The sequence below is a fragment of the Helicoverpa armigera genome, chromosome 28 (genome assembly GCF_030705265.1).
Source record: "Helicoverpa armigera isolate CAAS_96S chromosome 28, ASM3070526v1, whole genome shotgun sequence".
Classification (NCBI taxonomy): Eukaryota; Metazoa; Arthropoda; class Insecta; order Lepidoptera; family Noctuidae; genus Helicoverpa; species Helicoverpa armigera.
In genome coordinates, this window is record NC_087147.1 from 3,256,008 (window position 1) to 3,274,987 (window position 18,980).

General features: G+C 35.0%; 1 protein-coding gene across 4 annotated transcripts in view; it reads left to right on the forward strand.

The window, feature by feature from the left end:
- The window catches only part of LOC110377678 (heterogeneous nuclear ribonucleoprotein L), a 428,881-nt gene that overhangs the window by 291,815 nt on the left and 118,086 nt on the right, over window positions 1-18,980 (forward strand). The window lies entirely within an intron of this gene.

Below are 18,980 nucleotides of genomic sequence, written 5' to 3' on the forward strand. Positions count from 1 at the left end.
CTTTTTATTATTATTCTCTACGGTTGTTTTTTTTCTTCATTTCTTGTTTCTGTGATTAGTTTACGCATAGTGTTATAGTCATCGTGATCTAGACACACGGCAGTGTGTCCGCCAAGTTCGAGCAAAAAAGGCGACACACCGGCCGTGGGTTATATTACACGAACCATTTCGGGCCGAATTCGACCCCCCTGTAACTCAAAATCTATTTTATTTACGCATATCAAATTTCTAGTATCTGTTGAGACCCCCTCACTTATCTAAAATACAAAATTTCATTAATATACCTATTGTAGGTCTTGAGATATTGACGTCAGAAAATCGCTATTTTTACTATACACTGATTCACTTATTCACTTATTCACTGACTCACTCATCAAAAACCTAGACCACTTCCAATGGTCGTATTGACCTGAAATTTGGCATGGAGGTAGGTCTGTATGTCAAGGTAAAGGGAAAAATCTGAAAATGGCCAAGTGTGAGTCGGTTTCAAAATAATGAAGGTGTTTTATACCCGGTGTAAATTTATACCCCTAAGGAACTAAAACGAACTAAATTTATCTATATTTATATAATATATCTTCGAATGGTACAAAGGTTTGTATTTAGTCAAAGTAAAGTAAAAATCTGAAAACGGCCAAGTGTGAATCACTTTCGAAAATAACGAATGTGTAACTTTGATCCACGAACATAATATATGATAACATGTCATGTCAGTCAGTTGGTAAATCTAGTCATAGTTAATCTAGTTCATTTCTTTGTAAGAAACATAGTGCATATTAAAAAATCTAAAAGATAGTATAAATGAGACATTTCCTTAACTAACTTCATCATAAGAAAAAAATAAAATAAACAACCTTACAAAAATAAATGAAATCCCACCCAAAACAAAAATGTGAAAGACTGCCAAGTCCGATAATATGGGAATGCTTCGCCTATAAAAGAAGTGAGATCTGAATAAGTACCAAGTTCCATACACATACCTCAGTTAAAAATAATTATTTTTTAATGATGTTACTTGGCAAGTTTTAATAGAAAATTAAATACTTGATTCATTGCGTTTAGTAGGTTTATAACAAGGTGTATGAAAACTTGCCAAGTAACATCATTAAAAAGTAACTATTTTTAACTGAGGTATGTGTATGGAACTTGGTACTTATTCAGATCTCACTTCTTTTATAGGCGAAGCATTCCCATATTATCGGACTTGGCAGTCTTTCACATTTTTGTTTTGGGTGGGATTCAGATTTTCTCAGCCTATTTTTATTTTTGCGTGAAGAAATGTGACGCATCTTGTTTACATTTTACACTGATTTTATTTACAGATAAACTTGATTCGCGAACAGCGTAAATTGAAATGCAAAATGCTTCAATCCAGAGGAATTAACATTTAAATAAAGGATTCTGGAAATCTGCATACTTAATTTCATTAAAAAGTACTTTTACGCAGCGGTTCGTACATTTACTTAATGCGACATTAAATATAAAATTTACATTGCTAAGTGTTTAATGAAGAAATTGACTTAAATATTGTTCTTTTCATTCTTTTACAGATGTTTTTTTAAAGGCCTGTTTATAATAATAACAATGCGTTTAAAAAAAGTTCTAAATACCATTGCAAAGTTGGAAACTTCTAGACCATATTTAGTTTTGGACATTGTTAGTGCTCCAAAACTTTTTGGAATGGCCACGAGTTCCCGAAACGACGGGAATGTATAAAGTTAAATACACTGAAACGCGTAAAACTGCATGTAAACTCGTCTGTGAGTATGTCCGGTGCAGAATTTTGAACCTTTGTTTAATGGTAGTTTTTTCCTGGTTTTTAAATGCCTTAATACATCGCCCTCTAATGTTGCATATTTTTACATTTATTTGTATTTTTTTTTTTTTCGTAGTTTGTAAATAAGCAGGTATGCATTTCATTTTTATCATTTGTAGATGACAGTTTCCTATATAAATAAATCCTATATACTATAACTATAATGGAACATGGATAGATACATTTTTTTTTATTTAATAAAAAAAGTATATTTTATTAAATAAAAAAAATCCTGTCTAGTATTTGACGTTGATAGAGACAAAACATAAACTCTATAACCGGCATTACAGAGTTTCATTGAGTAAAATATTCAAAAATATTGGTAAAAAAAAACTTGAGAACCACTTTTGCCTCAACTTTTATTCCCTCCAAAAACTTTGAGAATATCTGTCTTAATAGACACCTGAGTTCAGAAACACTGCCTAATCGGCCTTCACCTCACCGAGTTAAAAAATAAACATTACGGGCCTTACTACAAAAACTTTAAACCCTGTTTTACACTTGTCTAATAAAGTTTTGGCTGCAAAATGAACCATATGTCAACGTCATAATTTGACATTTTTTTAGACAAGGCATAAACTGACGTTTAAAAGTTTTTGTGGTAAGACGGTATGGCTTTGCCAGTCATCGTGATTTTGTTCAAACTCCAAATTTCACACTTTGGACCTCTGACGAGTCATAACTGATCTTTGGACCTCTGATTTCGTAGGCCGAAACGGGTACATTGCCCTCAGCCAACATCGAAAGTTTTTTACATACGATAATTACGCTACGGTTTGATACATTGATGATTTTACGTTTTGGACTTTATATTACCTAAAACAAGTTCTTAAGTATAACTTGTCATGATACGAAGTTCAAGTTTTGTTGTGGTATTTCCCATGGTAAAAATGTTTATAGAGTTTTTTTGGAGGAAACGGTCGAAACTGGTTTTGGAAGTAGTTTTCTAAACCACAATAATGACAGGCCTATTTTTGGCTACTACTGATCGAAGTTCATATAAAATGCTTACTCATGACGTATTTGCTATTCTGAAGTCCAGGTTTTCCACATGGTATTTTGTGACGTTAATGGTAAAACATGACTTTTGGACCTTGTTATTTTGAGTTTTTAACACGCATTTTATGGCACGTGTAAGTTTAAGCTGTGTGTCCACTATGTTGGTAAAATAACTGTGGTTTACACCTTACCATTCGAACAGTGGATAAACTAGCGTTCTTAGAGCTTAAGAGTTGCGAAGACCCAAAGTCACAATGAGTAACTACTTTTTGAAAAAGACAGCGAGGTGATTCTAACCACCTGTCCTCTTCTTCTGAGACCCAGGTCTCGTCTTATATCATTTTTCCCATGGGGTTCTCTCTAGTACTGGTGCTATATATGTACATCAGTAAGTTTAAAATTGCCAATAATTGTCTTCTATGTCCCAACTATTTTTTTTGGTAGATCTTTTATCCGTAGGCTGCCTCTGGTTCAACAATTGTACCTTACATCCTTACATCTTTTCTTTTGACCTGTTTGAGGCATAACAAACAATTACTGTTTTCTTCTGATGTATCCACAGTCTCTTCGTCTAGTTTAACTCTGATCGGACTTGAACTTCGGAATATCTCTGATGACTCATGGATCCTGACCACAGCAAAAGGCCTATATTTAGATCGCTATAAAACCTGTTTCTATATGATTATTTAAGAAACGTGACTTATAGACCACTGGTTAAAAAAAACTTTATTGACCAAAGAATAAAGTTCAATGTACGAAACTATGTTTCGTAATAGTTCTAAAAGTAAATCTGGTTTGGTAACTTTGGGGTTTCCCCGGTATCATTTTTTTATGACTGCTAATTTTAGAATGTTTCGCACTGTTATTGTTTTGAACTAGCTGTTTCCTCCAATCACGTGCGTTTCGTAAGAATAACTTTAAACGTTAGAGGTACAGCAATTTAGATGTAATTTCATAGACATACATTTTTAATCACCTGTATTAGTTCTAATCAAGGGGTATCGGGTTGCCCGGGTAACTGGGTTGAGGAGGTCAGATAGGCAGTCGCTTCTTGTAAAGCACTGGTACTCAACTGAATCCGTTTAGACTGGAAGCCGACCCCAACATAGTTTGGGAAAAGGCTCGGAGGATGATGTGAGTCCCATCTTGATCTTCACCAAATTGCCGGGACCCACCCGGCTGTCAATTGAATATCCTGACAACTAGTCGTATTATAGGATTTTCACCCATATCACCTTAGCTTTAAAGCTCAACATCACATTCATAATTTATCATCTAGTCTACCATAACAACAGTTAAGTTAAAAATTCCGTTTAAATAGAAACAAAGCTCAATTTCGCATAGTATTTTATCTAGCAATGGCAGTTGGACCATAAATCAGGCGGTATTGCTGAGCCAACCAATTGTGACGTCATACAGTCCCTAAACCGATCGTGAATTTATGGCCTTCAGTATTGACGGGTAGTTTAGTTTTTGCTCCGTTGAAATTAATTTGAAAATGGAATGGAGAATGCGAATGCATTGGGTATGATTGGATGGTAAATCTTCCTTGTGGTTGGTGCATATTTTCTGATTCTTGCTTGAAATCGTATGAGGGTTTCCAAGTTTTTAATATCCAAACATTTTAGTGTATTTTTGATGAACCATCTTATAGCCGTTTCTTATATTCTTTCTATGGGTTTTTTGCTTTGCTTACTAGAGAAAGAGACTTCGTGTTACTTGTACAAGGCTAATGTGAATATTGTACCCGTATAATGCAAATGAACAGCTGATAGATATATGAACCTGAAACCTTTTTAGACGCTAAAAGAAGTGTGCCTCTTAACATTCCTGTTTGTCTTTATACTAGTTTTTATGTATCCAGCCAATAAGACGATATTTAGAATCCCTTTGCAAATGTTCCAAAATCGTTACACCAATGTTTCCATACACGGAACATTAACAAAAGCTTTGAGCAACAACATCAGCAAACTGCAAGCGACATTCCAGGAACACATCCGTTTCCACTTGTGGCCAGAAACCGCGACGTTTACACTGCGCCATTGTCGACCGAGGCCGAAACTACAAGAGGCCGAAACCGGCGTCAGGCCGAAACCGGTATAAAGCCGAATTCTCGAGAGGAAACCAAGCTTTCTCGGTTGAGTTTAGACTTTAGACGCTATTTTTGTGCTAATTTAAGCGTTGCGGTTTAAGACTTTGAAATTCTTGTTGTTATTTTCAGTTGTTGAAAACTGTGGTTGTTCTAAGAGTGTTTAGTTATTCTGTTTGGAATTTGTTTGAAGGTTAATTACATTAAGTTTGTTCTAGAAATAGCTTGGGTAATATTTTGAGATATCGCGTGATTTTTTTTCTTTTAATTTCGAGATGATCTCAGTTGCCACTAGAAGATCTGTATGTAAATAAAAGCTTACGTGAGATTCAATGCAAATGTAAAATACGTAGTGCCAAACCAATGATCACAAATTGCTTGCCAATAACAAAAGTAAAATTAAAATAACAAATGGCACTTTTCAACTTTTGAGTGACAGCACACAATTCACCTTGTACCAGTTTTGTCAAAATAATTACAGAAAGTACATTCAATAAATAACCAGTACATTTTTTGTGACATTTCACTGGTTACCGATAAAGTGTTCGTTAGCTATCTGATAGTTAATGCTATCTGCCAGATAAAGGCTGTTTGTAACTTCTGCCCGATATTGATTACATGTATTAGCTTATATATATTAGCTTCACTTGTAACTATGTATGCAAGAAAATCTTGGAATCTTAATTTGACCCACTTACCGGTCTTCGATTAGGATGAAATTTCGCACACGCTCTGAGTTCTGATGACAATACATGATTAGCTAAGAAAAGTTAGAAAAAGCGCGTTTTCTTTAGTTTTTTATGCTATGTATTTTATTAAGACCTGTTAAATCAAAGGTTATAGTTTGTCTGTCGGATAAGTTCCTGATAGGCTATCAGCAACTGGCGAAAAATAAATTCGTGTGGACGTTTTTAAATGTCTGCCGCTTAAATGTCACAGCTGATGCAGTTATGATAATTAGTTTCATTAATATTTCGGCTCGAAATTAAATTACGTTTGCACAAAACCGGTAAATGCTATTAGGTATGTATTTTGGTAATGATTTTGCTTGATAAATGTTTCATTTTGAGCTGAGGTATTTCGTCCCAAATGGGATAAATAACTTTAAAAGATATCTTTGTTCACCTTTGAAAACAGTATTTACCAACTTACCAAAAAGAAGGAGGCTCTCAATCAGGCCGTGTATTATTATTTTTTTCTTTTAAAATGGTCACTCCCACAGTCATTGCTTACCGTTAAATATTAAAAGGACAAAACTAAGAACTTTACCTTATACCTTTTATCGTAGAATCGGAAAAAACTTTGCTACCTTTTCAGTATTTCCCCCACGAATGGTAACTACGTGCTCATAATCAGAATTCATCAAGCGAACAACAGAATTACCGTGCCGGCCGCCATTTTGTGCGACTCGCTAATTTTCCCGCCAATACTTGACAACAAAGGGTTGACAATGGAAAGTTAAAACCTCCTTTTTTTCGTTGTTCTGATGAATGGGGGAAGGAGTTTTTTAAGGATAGGGGATGGAATGGTTTAATGGGCATACTGGTTGTTCCTGGCGGTTCTCCTTGCTGTCGTAGGAACTACTTCTTGCAGCTGGATAAAAAATAGCCTGAAGTCTAGCCTATCAGTGTACAGAACGTCTCGATTTTTTTTCTAAACTTGTATTCCATTTGTGTAAGCCGTAGGATGAAAGTAAGGTTTTTTTTTAACGACGTCAAAAATCATCAAATGACACCTCACGCTGTGGGTTAGCAGCGGTGAGGGTCGTAGGCCTTTATGTACCAGAGCCGCGGTATCTCTTTCGAACAACCCGCAGCCCCGGCAGGCAGAATTAAGTAAGCTGGAGTAGATTTTTTTGAGGTAATAATTAAATAATAAGTCGAGATTTAATTAATATGGGGTTTGCATGTACTTATTCATCGTTATCTCATACAAAATGAATTTGCTTAACATTATAAACCCCTTTTACTTTTACCCCTTTTGAAAAACTGACACAGATAAACCACAACACATAATCGATTATGAATCGCCGAACCCGAATAATAAATTAACCCGCTTCGCATTCTTCTCAAAATATCCGTTTTCTACATATTTTAGTCGGAACAAACGATCCGATTATTTAATATTACCCCCATTACGTAATAATTGTTTTGAGTTGTTACCCCTGAGGCACTTAATTTTCTCCCCTCTAGGGATGGGAAAAAGTTGTATAGTCGACTAAAGTGACTAATTGTTTTTTGGTTGGAGTTTTAATGGAATATTTTGAGGGGGTTAGTCTTTTCGTAATGTATTTACCTAGTATTTTCGTAATACGTTTTTATTTAATTTTGAATGAAAAATTACATATTATTGGATGGATACTTGGAGAGCATGAGTACAATGATAAAGTCACTAAGTCGAGAAATTTACTCCTAAGAGAAAAATAAATTATAACCACAGTAACCTCAATTTACTTCAATGTTGATAAAAAGAAACACAATTATGTACCAATGTCTAATTTTTCTTATCAACGAGTACCCCATTTTAATTCCTTAATAAAAACATTATTTACGAGGAAGTTCGAAAATAAATTTAACTTCGCAATTTGTATGCAAAACTGGGGGCGAGTAACTTCTTGATTTTGTTATGTATGTTTATTAACTTTTTTTGAAAACAAATTTAATGTTTGTAAACACCGTTACCTTAAGAGGTAGTGAATTAACGGCCATGGATTCAGTTCATCATCATCATCACCATCCTGCCCTTATCCCAATTTTATTAGTGGTCGGCGCATCTTGTTTTCTTCTGTCATAGTCTTCTACCTGTTGTCATCTCAGAAGTACCTAACATTCTTGTTAGCCATATTAATATTCACACAAATCATCCATCGTTTCTTTGGTCATCCTCTTCCTCTCTATCCATCCATCCACGTTTTAGGAAGATTATTGTTATAAATTTACCTTTTTAGAAAGCAGCAATATAATAGACTTTTAAGCAATTATGAATCTGCCATTAAAGTAACAAAAACCTGACTTCAACTGCACATAACCGACGGATTTTTTATATTTTTTTCCTGTTCCACTTTCACACAACACCGGTGAGAAATCCAAATGTTTGATACACATTGACCCCTTGAGATACTTCCTTATTTATGTAATTACTACATATTATAAAACAAAGGCTTCAACCAAATCTGTCTGGTTGCAGTAAACTCATAAACGAAATGTATCGATATTCATATGATTTTTATTCATTACTGGCTTCCGCCCGTGGTTTTATCCGCGTTCCGAGATAACTGCTCCCCGTAGCCGTATGGTGACAAAAACTATCCTAAGTCCTTCTCCCGGGCCTAAGGTACCTCCCCTCTAATTTTCAGCTTAATCGGCCCAGCCGTTTACGCGCGATGAATAAGGGATGTAGGGAATAATTTTTATATAGAAGTTTACGTCTTTCTCTGCTTTTTATTTAAAAGGTTACTAAACATTAAATGGTTTACAATCTAGAAAGAAATGTACATCTGACGTTTAGTTCGAAACTATTCTAAAACGAGCTTATTTAGTACAGGAAGGGAAAAAGTTTGCCGTCTCTTCTCTTTGAAAGGCCGTGTAGTGTAATTATCTTGCTCGGATCTTATGGGGGAGTTGTGAAGTCGACCGAGATATGAAGCCACTTTACTCTTCAGCTGTACTTTGTATATGTAGGTATATGCATTTTTTACAAACGAAGAGAAAAGGTTTAAAATGTGTTACTTTATTGAATTGATTGATAAAAGTCGTGTCTTTCGAATAACGCGAGCTATCAAATCAAAGTTGTAGCATTAATTACAAACTTTTGTAGTTTATAAATGCTATGTATTAATGTTTTTGTTAAATAGTTAATTTATAAGTAGGTTTGTGTAAGTAGTACTTTGTGATTGTAGTTAGTAAGTGATTAAGTTGATGTTACAGGGCGACGTTATCGCTTAGCCATAAAGCCCTTAAAATAAAAATAAAAAAATGTTTTTGTTGTATATTTTAAATGGTAATAAATAAAAAAATATATATATATCGCATCGAATTTCAATGCAGTCAGCTGGTTAGAATGGTAATTCAATCAAACGCCTAGCCTTTTCAATAAACAAAGCCATTTAAACACATGTCTATAATCGTTTCCATTGAAATATTCCATCGGAGAAATTCTAAGGGAGACAACAAAATAAATATTTTTGCCGACGCAAACAGTAGCCACTTATAATTACCAGACCACACAACAATAACAAAAGCCACAATAACAGAAATAACTAGAACAATAACGATGTGTTTTTCTTCCTAAACGTCAATTGTTATTCAGTCAAGACATGACATGAAGTACACCCGCTTATCTTCAAGCTCGTAATCTGGTGTTGCCACAGAATTTCAAGTGGAATCCCACTAAAAATCGCCATTACAGCTAGTAGAAGCCACTTGTGGACGTGTGATGGTTAAAGATGAGCATTTTGCAAGTTTCATGCATAGTCCTTGTGTAAATAGGTCAGGTTTTAGAGGAATTGTGAAAAATTTTAGCGAGTTTTTGAAAATCTTGTTGCATATTTTGATGAGATCAAATATGGCATTTCCTCAGTCTTTTAAATGAATGTGAGTCTTGTTTTGTAGAATTTGCGAACAATTTATGCAAAAAAAAAATATTTTGCCGATTATGCTTGTACCTAATTTCGATTTACCTATTTACCAACTCCAAAAAAATATTTAGACTTTTCGTACCTGCGCGTGCGGAGAAAAGAAGGTCGAAGTTTTATAGTTTTTCTACTGTGAAAATCATCTGCCCAGCCTTGTTGTCAAGTAGAAAGAAAAAGCTAAACTTAGCTTGAAAATCTAAAAATAAACTACAAAAGAAAAAACTATTTGAAGTTCAAATTAGTCGAATACCCAATTAGTCGTCGTGTCCCACCACTAGAAGCGACGAGTGATTTATTCGGACCCCACAATAGAAGGAATTTGAGTACGTTTTACAACTAATTACCACCCGAGTTTCTGATTTATATTTGTTTAATATTTATTGGGGGGTTGTCCACAACATTGTACAGCTTTATATATTTGTATAGTTGTTTTGTTGACTTCGGCAATTTTAATGGGAATATTTCCGAAGCGATTTAGATTCTTAGCCTTAGGTTATTCGAAGGTTTTCGAATAAATCAGAGATTTATGTGTTTTGGTTTGGTATGTGTCGGAATTTAGGTGAAAGGGTATTTTTTCTTGTGATTAGTATTTTGTATGGGTCAATTAAAATGCCTAAAATTGTGAAGCAACTTATATGTATGATTGTGTTTTTTGATTAACCAATTAATCCCGCGTTAATCTCAAGTACTACTGGTACAATTTGAAAAATTATTTCAGTTAGATAGCCCATTTATTGACGAAGGCTATAGGCTACTTTTCATCCGGGTTTGTGCAGAGGTTACCACGGGATGCGGGTGAAACAGGTGGGAGAATCTAGTTGAACTGACTTTAAAAACGCGCGAGTTTACACAAGCATGTATTCCGCTCTTCCAGCGGCTTGAATGCTTTAAAATCACCGCTTCATCCAGCTGTTGACTAAACAAACTAAAATCTTCCACATTCAGCTGTTTCGTTGAGGCTCCTCGCAAACATGGAGAGCGGCCGCGATTTAGCGCTTCTGAGATCAAAAGAGTTTCGGGTGACAATTATGAAATTGTTGGTAGGACAGTCTTTTTTATTTACTTAAATTGGGTTCATTTCAAAGATTATGTTAATCTTAACTAACATCATAAAGCTGAATTGTTTCTTTCTGCCAGTGCCAGATATTTAGCTCTTACCTATATCGAGGAAGACTGTAGGCTTATTAGACAGATGCGTGTATTCGGACTGCGGAAGCTAGTATAACTATGTACATAGGGTCCCAAAGTCTATTGTATCGGAGACTCAATTAGTTTACAGTGAAAGTTAATGTTTGTCGAAGTACATCGAGTCAACGAAAAAACTTGGGATTCCTGTATTATACAGTACTTATCGTCTTTTGTACGACATAATTGCGTGATTTTGTGTAATAATAAATTCCAATAGAATACAAATATATCACCGAACTGGTCTTCTGTTTACGAAAATAACAAAACTAGAATAACTAGGTGACTCACTCAGTTATATTTATAACATAGTAACTATAATATATTACTTAATAATGTATTTAAGTAGTTTAACTGAGCAAAAACTTTACTTGGCCAGGCAAAAGAGCTTATCTAATCATGATTTAGCAAATATTTATTTAAATATTTTTCCTTAAAGCACCTTACCTTTGGTAGTTTAAAATATGCTTGATCTTCCGGTGATTATTTTGTCAATGTATTTTATGGTATATTCCTGTATGGCCTAGTAGAAAGTAATATCGTTGAAAATGATGTTATGGGAAAAAAAAAAAATTAATTTATTGATTTTATACCAGAAAAAAAACTTTTATATAAATAAACTGTCTTTGATTGTCAAAACTTTTTCTTAATGAAAAAAGTGAGCATCGTACTTACAGGGATATCGAGTTTTTTGTGCAGTTGATAGCTGACTGTCAACTGCACCAAAAAAGGTCGGGGTACATTCCTTTATTAAATATAGGTTCGGTGCCCTTTAAACAAAAAAAAAGTCCAGAAATTTTCCCAGACCATGGTGAGTGTAAGCCCCTGCTTGCAAAACATTTGGGCCTCGTTTCGCCCCGAGCACGTTTTTGCAGACTCTTTGATACCTCACGCAATACCACTTTTCGTACTCTTTGAGCACTTTGGGGCACTTTGAGCCACCAAGGACTCTTTTGGGATAGTTAGCGCAATCTACCGAATAATATAGGTCTAAGAAAAAGGGAGTTGAATGAGGTCAGTGGTTCAAAAGTTTTTATTATAAATATGTAGATGAGGTAGGATATTTAGATAGATAGATATATTCTTTATTATGCAAACCAATTAAAAATCAACAAGAATAAAAAAGAAAATTTTGAAGTCGGTGACACAATGAGCGGTCTTATCGCTAAAAGCTATAAGCTAGATATTTAAGTTTTTTACTAGAATAGTTTTTAGTTTTAATTGTTGTAAAAATAAATAATGTAATAAGTAAATAAAAAGGTTCAAAAATAGTGTTGTGTTGGATATATTTTTATTAGAAAGGTTAATGAAATCATTGAATATATTAGCGATTGATCAAAAAGGTTGAAGGTTGTATGTTTCGATGTTTTGTTGCTCCTTGACGCAAGAACGGCATTATTTTTATTTTTTTCAAACCGGACCAGTTGTTGTTGTTGAGACAAGATCGTTCGAAAAAATTACTGTACAGCTTAGCCTCAAGCTATATAATATTAGAATAAAATAACTAGGTTGAGGTGGTCAGATAGGCAGTCGCTGTCGATGTAAAACTGGTACTCAGCTGCATCTCTTTAAGAGCAGAAATTGACCCCAATATACTTTGGGAAAAGGCTAGGCATATTATTATAAGCAAGTATATACATACGGTCCTATGTATTTTAATGAGTCTTTCCAAGTACTAATTCGTTTACCGAACCAAAATTCTTCAAAGTTTCTGTTCATTTCTATACGTCGTCGTATGTTTGAAGTTATTTCTTAGCAATTGTAGGGTATGTATTATTTTCAGTAAAGAAAATTCTTATTGTAAAGAATATTTGCAGGCCAATTAGTGAAGTATTTTAGAAGATGTAAGGGGCAATTAAGTAACTATTCACAACCTGAAAAATTGGTTTTTATTCCAAAAACTTAAGGTATTAGAGAATGGTCATTTGCGTAAGAATTATTTAATTATTTGTTCGTGTTTTGTTTCTGAGGTTGTTCTTGCAGTATATTTTCTGATTATTTTTTGGTTTGTCAATTTACTAGCTTAGCGATGGTTATACACGCGTTTCATGGGAGCTATTTCACTTATCCGATAGATACATATAGCAGTTCTTAATCAATGGGCTATTTAACACTGATTTTTTTAATGAGTTAAGTAATTCCTGAGATACACGCTGTTCAAAAAAACAAACTCTTCAGCTTTATAAGGGCAGTGCAAATATGAACCATATGGTAACGAAAAGGACATGGGATACTCTTTGCCCGGTCTTATCTATTAACGTATACGTGAGTGAAACCACAGAAAATAACCAGTACTAATAAACATAAATATAGAATATTTCCATGCACCATTGTAACAGATTACCCAGCAATAAATCTCGCTAAGCATGTGCGCGTAAGGGTGGTTTCCGACTAGAATTTATTATATTATCTCCAGCGCTCGGATTAAAAATGTACGCCGTGAAGAATTAATGGCTAATCGTGTGAGAATAGCCTTAATGTAGCGCTCATCTCATCTGGTATATTTACAGATTATTTGGTGTAGAAATATTTTTGGTACCTTTTAATTGAGATGAGAGAGATTTTAGTAGATTCGTAGCAGAGTTATAGCAATTTGTATTTGTGAAGTCTTTGTCTATACGAATATTACTAAAGCTAAAGAGTGCTTATCTCAAAAAAAAACTGAATCGATTTGAAAAATATTTTGGATGTTAAACAAGCCAATTTATTGACCAAGGTTATAGATTACTTTTAACCGGCTGCGTTAAGTAGTTTCTTCGGCACGCGGGTGAATGCTAGTATATGTGAAAAAAAAAATGAAATAGGTACAATTTATGACGAAATGGTTTTATGTATCCTAAAATGACTTCAAAACTATTTTCTAACATCTACACAGAAATAAATAAACAACATAACATACCGGTCCGAAAACTCACTGGTCAGTGTTGTGGCATGTCAAATTACTGAGTACCACGGTCCGCTGTGTTTTAATGGAAATTACTGATTGTGTTTGATTCGCCTCAATGCTGTTGTGGTCGCTATCATGACTGGCGATGCGGGGATGTTTTTAAATTAAACTATGTGTGTGTTGGTAGAAAATTGTTTAAGTGGTTAGGTGTGTTATTGATGATTTATCGACTTCATCATCATCTCCCGAGCCTTTTTTCCAACTGTGTTGGGGTCGGCTGCCAGTCTTGCCGGATTCAGCTAAGTATAGTTACCGGCACGGATATTGGGCTCTCGGCGGAAGAGTGGGGATCGCTTTGCGCAATGTACACATAAGGCAAGAAACCAAGAAATCGCTTCTGCGCAGGTGAAGGTCAGGGCTCAATATCCGTGCCGACAACTATACCAATGTTTTCTCGATTTGTCGTGGAAGAAGATAGACATCTCGCTTGCTAGAAGAAATTGATCGCAGTTTTCATATACCTAGATATCGTGGATCTTCATGTGCATAACCTTTTCTGAACTATGGGGTCTTCCAGTCTAACTGAATGCTGCTGAGTACCAACCAGTGTTTTATGAGGAACAACTGCCTACATGGCCTCCTCAATCCAGTTACATATTTAGGAAACCCTTGGTAAAAAGATATATTTCATTTACGTTTAATAGTCCATTTACTGAGGAAGCTTCTTTTAATCCTGGTGTGCATAGTCGCTCCTACGGAGTGCGGTGGAAGCTTATAGCATTAATATAACAACAAAGAAACTCCATTATAAAATACCCCAAAATCCTCAAAAGCACTTAACATTAATCTAAGATATGTAAATAATCTCCACACACCATGACGTCATTATGCACGGAACCTAAGTGCGTGTTCAGACGGGCGAGTATTTATGCGTTTGTCGCGCGGGGACGCGTTTCCGCCGACGGACGGGCGGGTAATGCGAGTGCCGCGGATAATTTACGCGACACGCGCGATTTAAGCTTTTAATTATATGTTGTGGCCTTTAATTAGTCTGGTAAGTGCTTTATAAAGTGATTAGGTTTTCATGCCGAAGTTTTTTTTTTAGGTGAAGTGGTCAGTATATCAAATAAGTATGTTTGTATCTGTTAAAACGCTAAAACGTGTTGCATTTAAGTTATATTGTTCTCTGGGAAGAAACTGGAAAATTCCTACTTAAAAAATACCATTGGGAACTTCCTCCTCTTTGGGAAATTGGTTAAAAGTACCTCTTTTGCATACATAAGATTTTCTAGATTTAAAATTTCGTAAAAGATCTAAACTCGATAGTTCTTTTTTAATCAACAATATAGCCTTTCTCTAGCAAATATCAATTCCATAAAAACTTCATAAAATTCAATATCTTTGATATCCCTTTGAAAGTAATATTATGTTGAGTGATATATTCAGATGAAATCAGACAAAATGTACGAATATTTCATCGCGTATGTTACTCAGATGTTTGAGCGAACAAAGATTCCTTTAAAATGTTGTTCTCATCTAGTTAATGAAGTCTTAGGGTACGTTTACACGGAAATAGAAACAATATGTTGAATAGAGAACTGATCTTTATGCCAATATACATATAAAGTACCTATGTAGGTACAAACTTATTTTACAAACTATTTATAAATCAAAAATAATCTTCACTATCTACTTATAGTTTTTTTTTGTAAAGTTTGTTAGTGTGAACGTTCAGGAACTACTGGTCCGATTTAAAAAATATTTCACTGAGACAAAATTTTGTAACTTTTGTCTGTATTTGTAGAGTTATTCTTTGAAACCGTTGGCAGAATCCCAGTTGGCAGAACCCTAAAAAAGTAGTAGTACTTATTTCATGACCTTTATACCCTTACATCTTTTGAGCCCTAGAATTCGACCTTCCTTTTAGCCGGTTTCTTAAGCTCGCATGATCTGAAAACTCCTTTACAGAATAGATAATGTGATTGTACCGTTTGAGTAACTTTGTACTGTGAGTTGGAAATCAGTAACTGCACTAAAGCTTTGAAGCTATCTATACTATACTAATTTGATTGGGCAGGTAGTCGAATAACCCTGAATATCAGAATATCATAATAGTTTGTACGACGTGTGCGTGCACTATAGCTAACAATGTGCTCTATTTTTCTTCTACAAGAAAACGGTCACCGATTTATCGGACTTGGGTGGTCAGCTTTGTAGGTATAGTCGTTATACACAGGTATTTAGAGATTACAGCATCAAAGCATAGTATTCCCTAGTATCAATACTTCAATATATCGCTCAAACCATCTTTCGAACAATACCACCAGTTCTGCCAACCTCACAAGTCTCCAACATTTCCTGAATGACGTCACATCAATTCATCACATACCCATTGAGTGTCGGTGACGGATCGATGTTGCAATTTCCTGCCGCTAGGTGGCGGTGGCACCTTTTTGTTTTGAATTTGGAACGCGTATCAATTGATGGATGACCAATGGCGAGTGAATGGAGTTTTGTGAAGGTACGGGTGATTTGTCATTCGGTGTCGGTAGTTTTGGCGTTTTCGAAGTGTGAGCAGTGGCGGTCGTGAATGGAGTGGTGACCCATTTCTGGGATGAATGTGGTGTGACTTATGAAAGGGTTCACAGGTTTCTGAAACTATTGTTTGATTTAAATGGACAAAATACTTATTAAACAGCAATTTGTGCTAGGAAGTCTGTATTTAATTTGATTTTTGTTTTGTTACAGGTAAGTGCTGAAAGGTATTTCTTGAAGTATGATCCGGGGAGTGGGTAAGTTTTTTAAAAAGACTTTGCAAACAAAGTGCCATTGAAGAAATACAAATTCGTATTAACCAGATAAGTTTCTTTGTCATACTCCTATGTAGCGAGTTTCGCCGTACATTACGTGTTTTCTGCAATTTTCCTAGCCGCCAAAAAGTTTGTCGAATACTATACCAACTTTCATCCAGTAAGACTATAAATATTGCCAATAGTAACATACATACCTACATAGTTTGACTAGGAGTTCCACAGATGATGACGATATTAAACTTCGTACATCCGTATTAAAATCTATTCCACTGACACTTAACTGAGTACTATAAACATGATATCCGTATAATTAAAATAGCAACAATGTACGTAACGTAACAGGTTGTTATCCGTCCTCTATGTAATGAATAGACAGTCACTATTTATGTGCTCGTAAATATATGTATGTAATAACACAATGTACAATGATGACCTGAATTACGGGAAATTTTAGATGCAGTGGAATAAAACAGTGTTTTGCCATATTTTCAGAACTTAAATGGGCAACAGGTTTTCCGGGGTTTTTGTTCAAATGTGTATGATTTATGAATTCTAGAATATTTAAGTTCAGCTAATTTAAATGTCTTCTCTTTCAGTACGTTTTGTGTGAAATCGTTTCATTTCAGTTACGATGAAAACTATTAGGTACAAACTTTGTATCTGAAGCTATGTCTATAGTCTGTTTTTTAATCTCGTAGACTAAATTGACACTTGCAAAATGTCAAACTTTCTAATAATTTTGCTAGCTCTGTGGTGCAGTGTTGTACTTACGATACCGGTTCGTTGAATTGTAACTTTTTATCTATAATAGACGAATTTAATATTCATTCAAAGTTTTATATTTAAAATTCACGTACAAAAATCAAAAATCAATCAAAATCAAAAGTCATTTATTCAAAGTAGGCTGAAAATCAGCACTTTTCGAACGTCAATACAAAAGACAGCCCCCAAAACGCCCGCCCTTCACCACTTCCTATGTGTTTTTGCTGGGAAGAAGAAGTGGTGGAACAAACTCCCCAGCAACACAATTCTGTCTGTATGGTTTGAAGAACCGTATACAAATATTTAAATATCACTATACAACATTGTATACATAAATTTGTATATAAAATCAATTTAAATACTTAATCATGTTGGCTAGTACACACCTTACCCATACCTATTACTCAAGCAGTTACAAAAGAAATTTAATGAAAAAAGAGTGAAAAATATAAAAAATATAATGCCTCCATTCAGTGAAGATAGATATGGTTTAGGGCGTACCCACCGACATGTCAAACAGTTTTTATGAAAAAAATTAAATAAATAACAACATAAACAATGAAAACGGTGAACTAGGACTACCGTTCAAACCAAAAGTCATATACATTAGGTATATTACGGGTGTACAAATATGTAGTCAGCAAGACGACCTGGTACCACAAGCAGCACCCGTTCACGAGCATAACGCGAGGATCAGCCATCGCCCCCCTCGCACATTTTTGAGGGAGGGAGGCAACCCGACCACCGACGCTACCGCAAGCAATACCGTCAAAGGGAGCATGACGACTTGCAGCTACACGACAAGGAAACAGTTAATACTAATAGATTCGCAGTCGCTAGTAGACCATTTACAAAATTAAGAAACAACTCATCGTAAAAACAGAACGATGATGGTAATTTGTCAGTATAAATAAAAAAAAAATGTCACGTATAAAATAATATAAATCACATCAACTTATAATGATAACTTTTGAAGCTGTCCAGTGTTTAACATGAGGACCAACTATTTTTATCGTATATGTAGTCATTAACTGTATAATAAGCTTTCTTCGACAGAATAGATTTGACCTGCACTTTAAATTTATCAAAAGGCAATTCTAAAAACGACTGGGGAAGTTTATTATAAAATCGAATACCAAGCCCCATAAATGTTCCATGTACCTTGTGAAGCCTGTGAATGGGTACGCACAGTTTATGCTTGTTCCTAGTGTTGATACTGTGGACATCACTTTTCTTGGTGTAGTGATGAATATTCTGCCTAATGTATAATATGTTAGCAAGGATGAATTGCGATGCCACAGTAAGGACGTACACATGGCTGTACGACGTGCTACAAACTGCCAGGGATATCTGACCACGCAAAGCCATGCGTAATCATCAAGGATAAGCCCATTATTTCAGGATGACTTATTGTAAAAAGTTACGATTCAACGAACCGGTATCGTAAGTACAACACTGCACCACAGAGCTAGCAAAATTATTAGAAAGTTTGACATTTTGCAAGTGTCAATTTAGTCTACGAGATTAAAAAACAGACTATAGTCAGAATTTCTTTAACTCTATCTTAATGGTTTAAACTGTTTTGGCCATAAAAGCGATTCAGACAAACTCCATTATAATATAAAGATAACCTAAAATAACGCTCACTAATCCCCAAATCAAAGCAAATTGAAACTATCACCACAGAAAGTTCGTGAAGTGTGACTAAAACTTTTGATCTACCCACAAGTTCATTTCATGCCTCACGATTGAAATGAATGGCCCGGGACTCGAATCCCGGACCGCGGGATCGGACG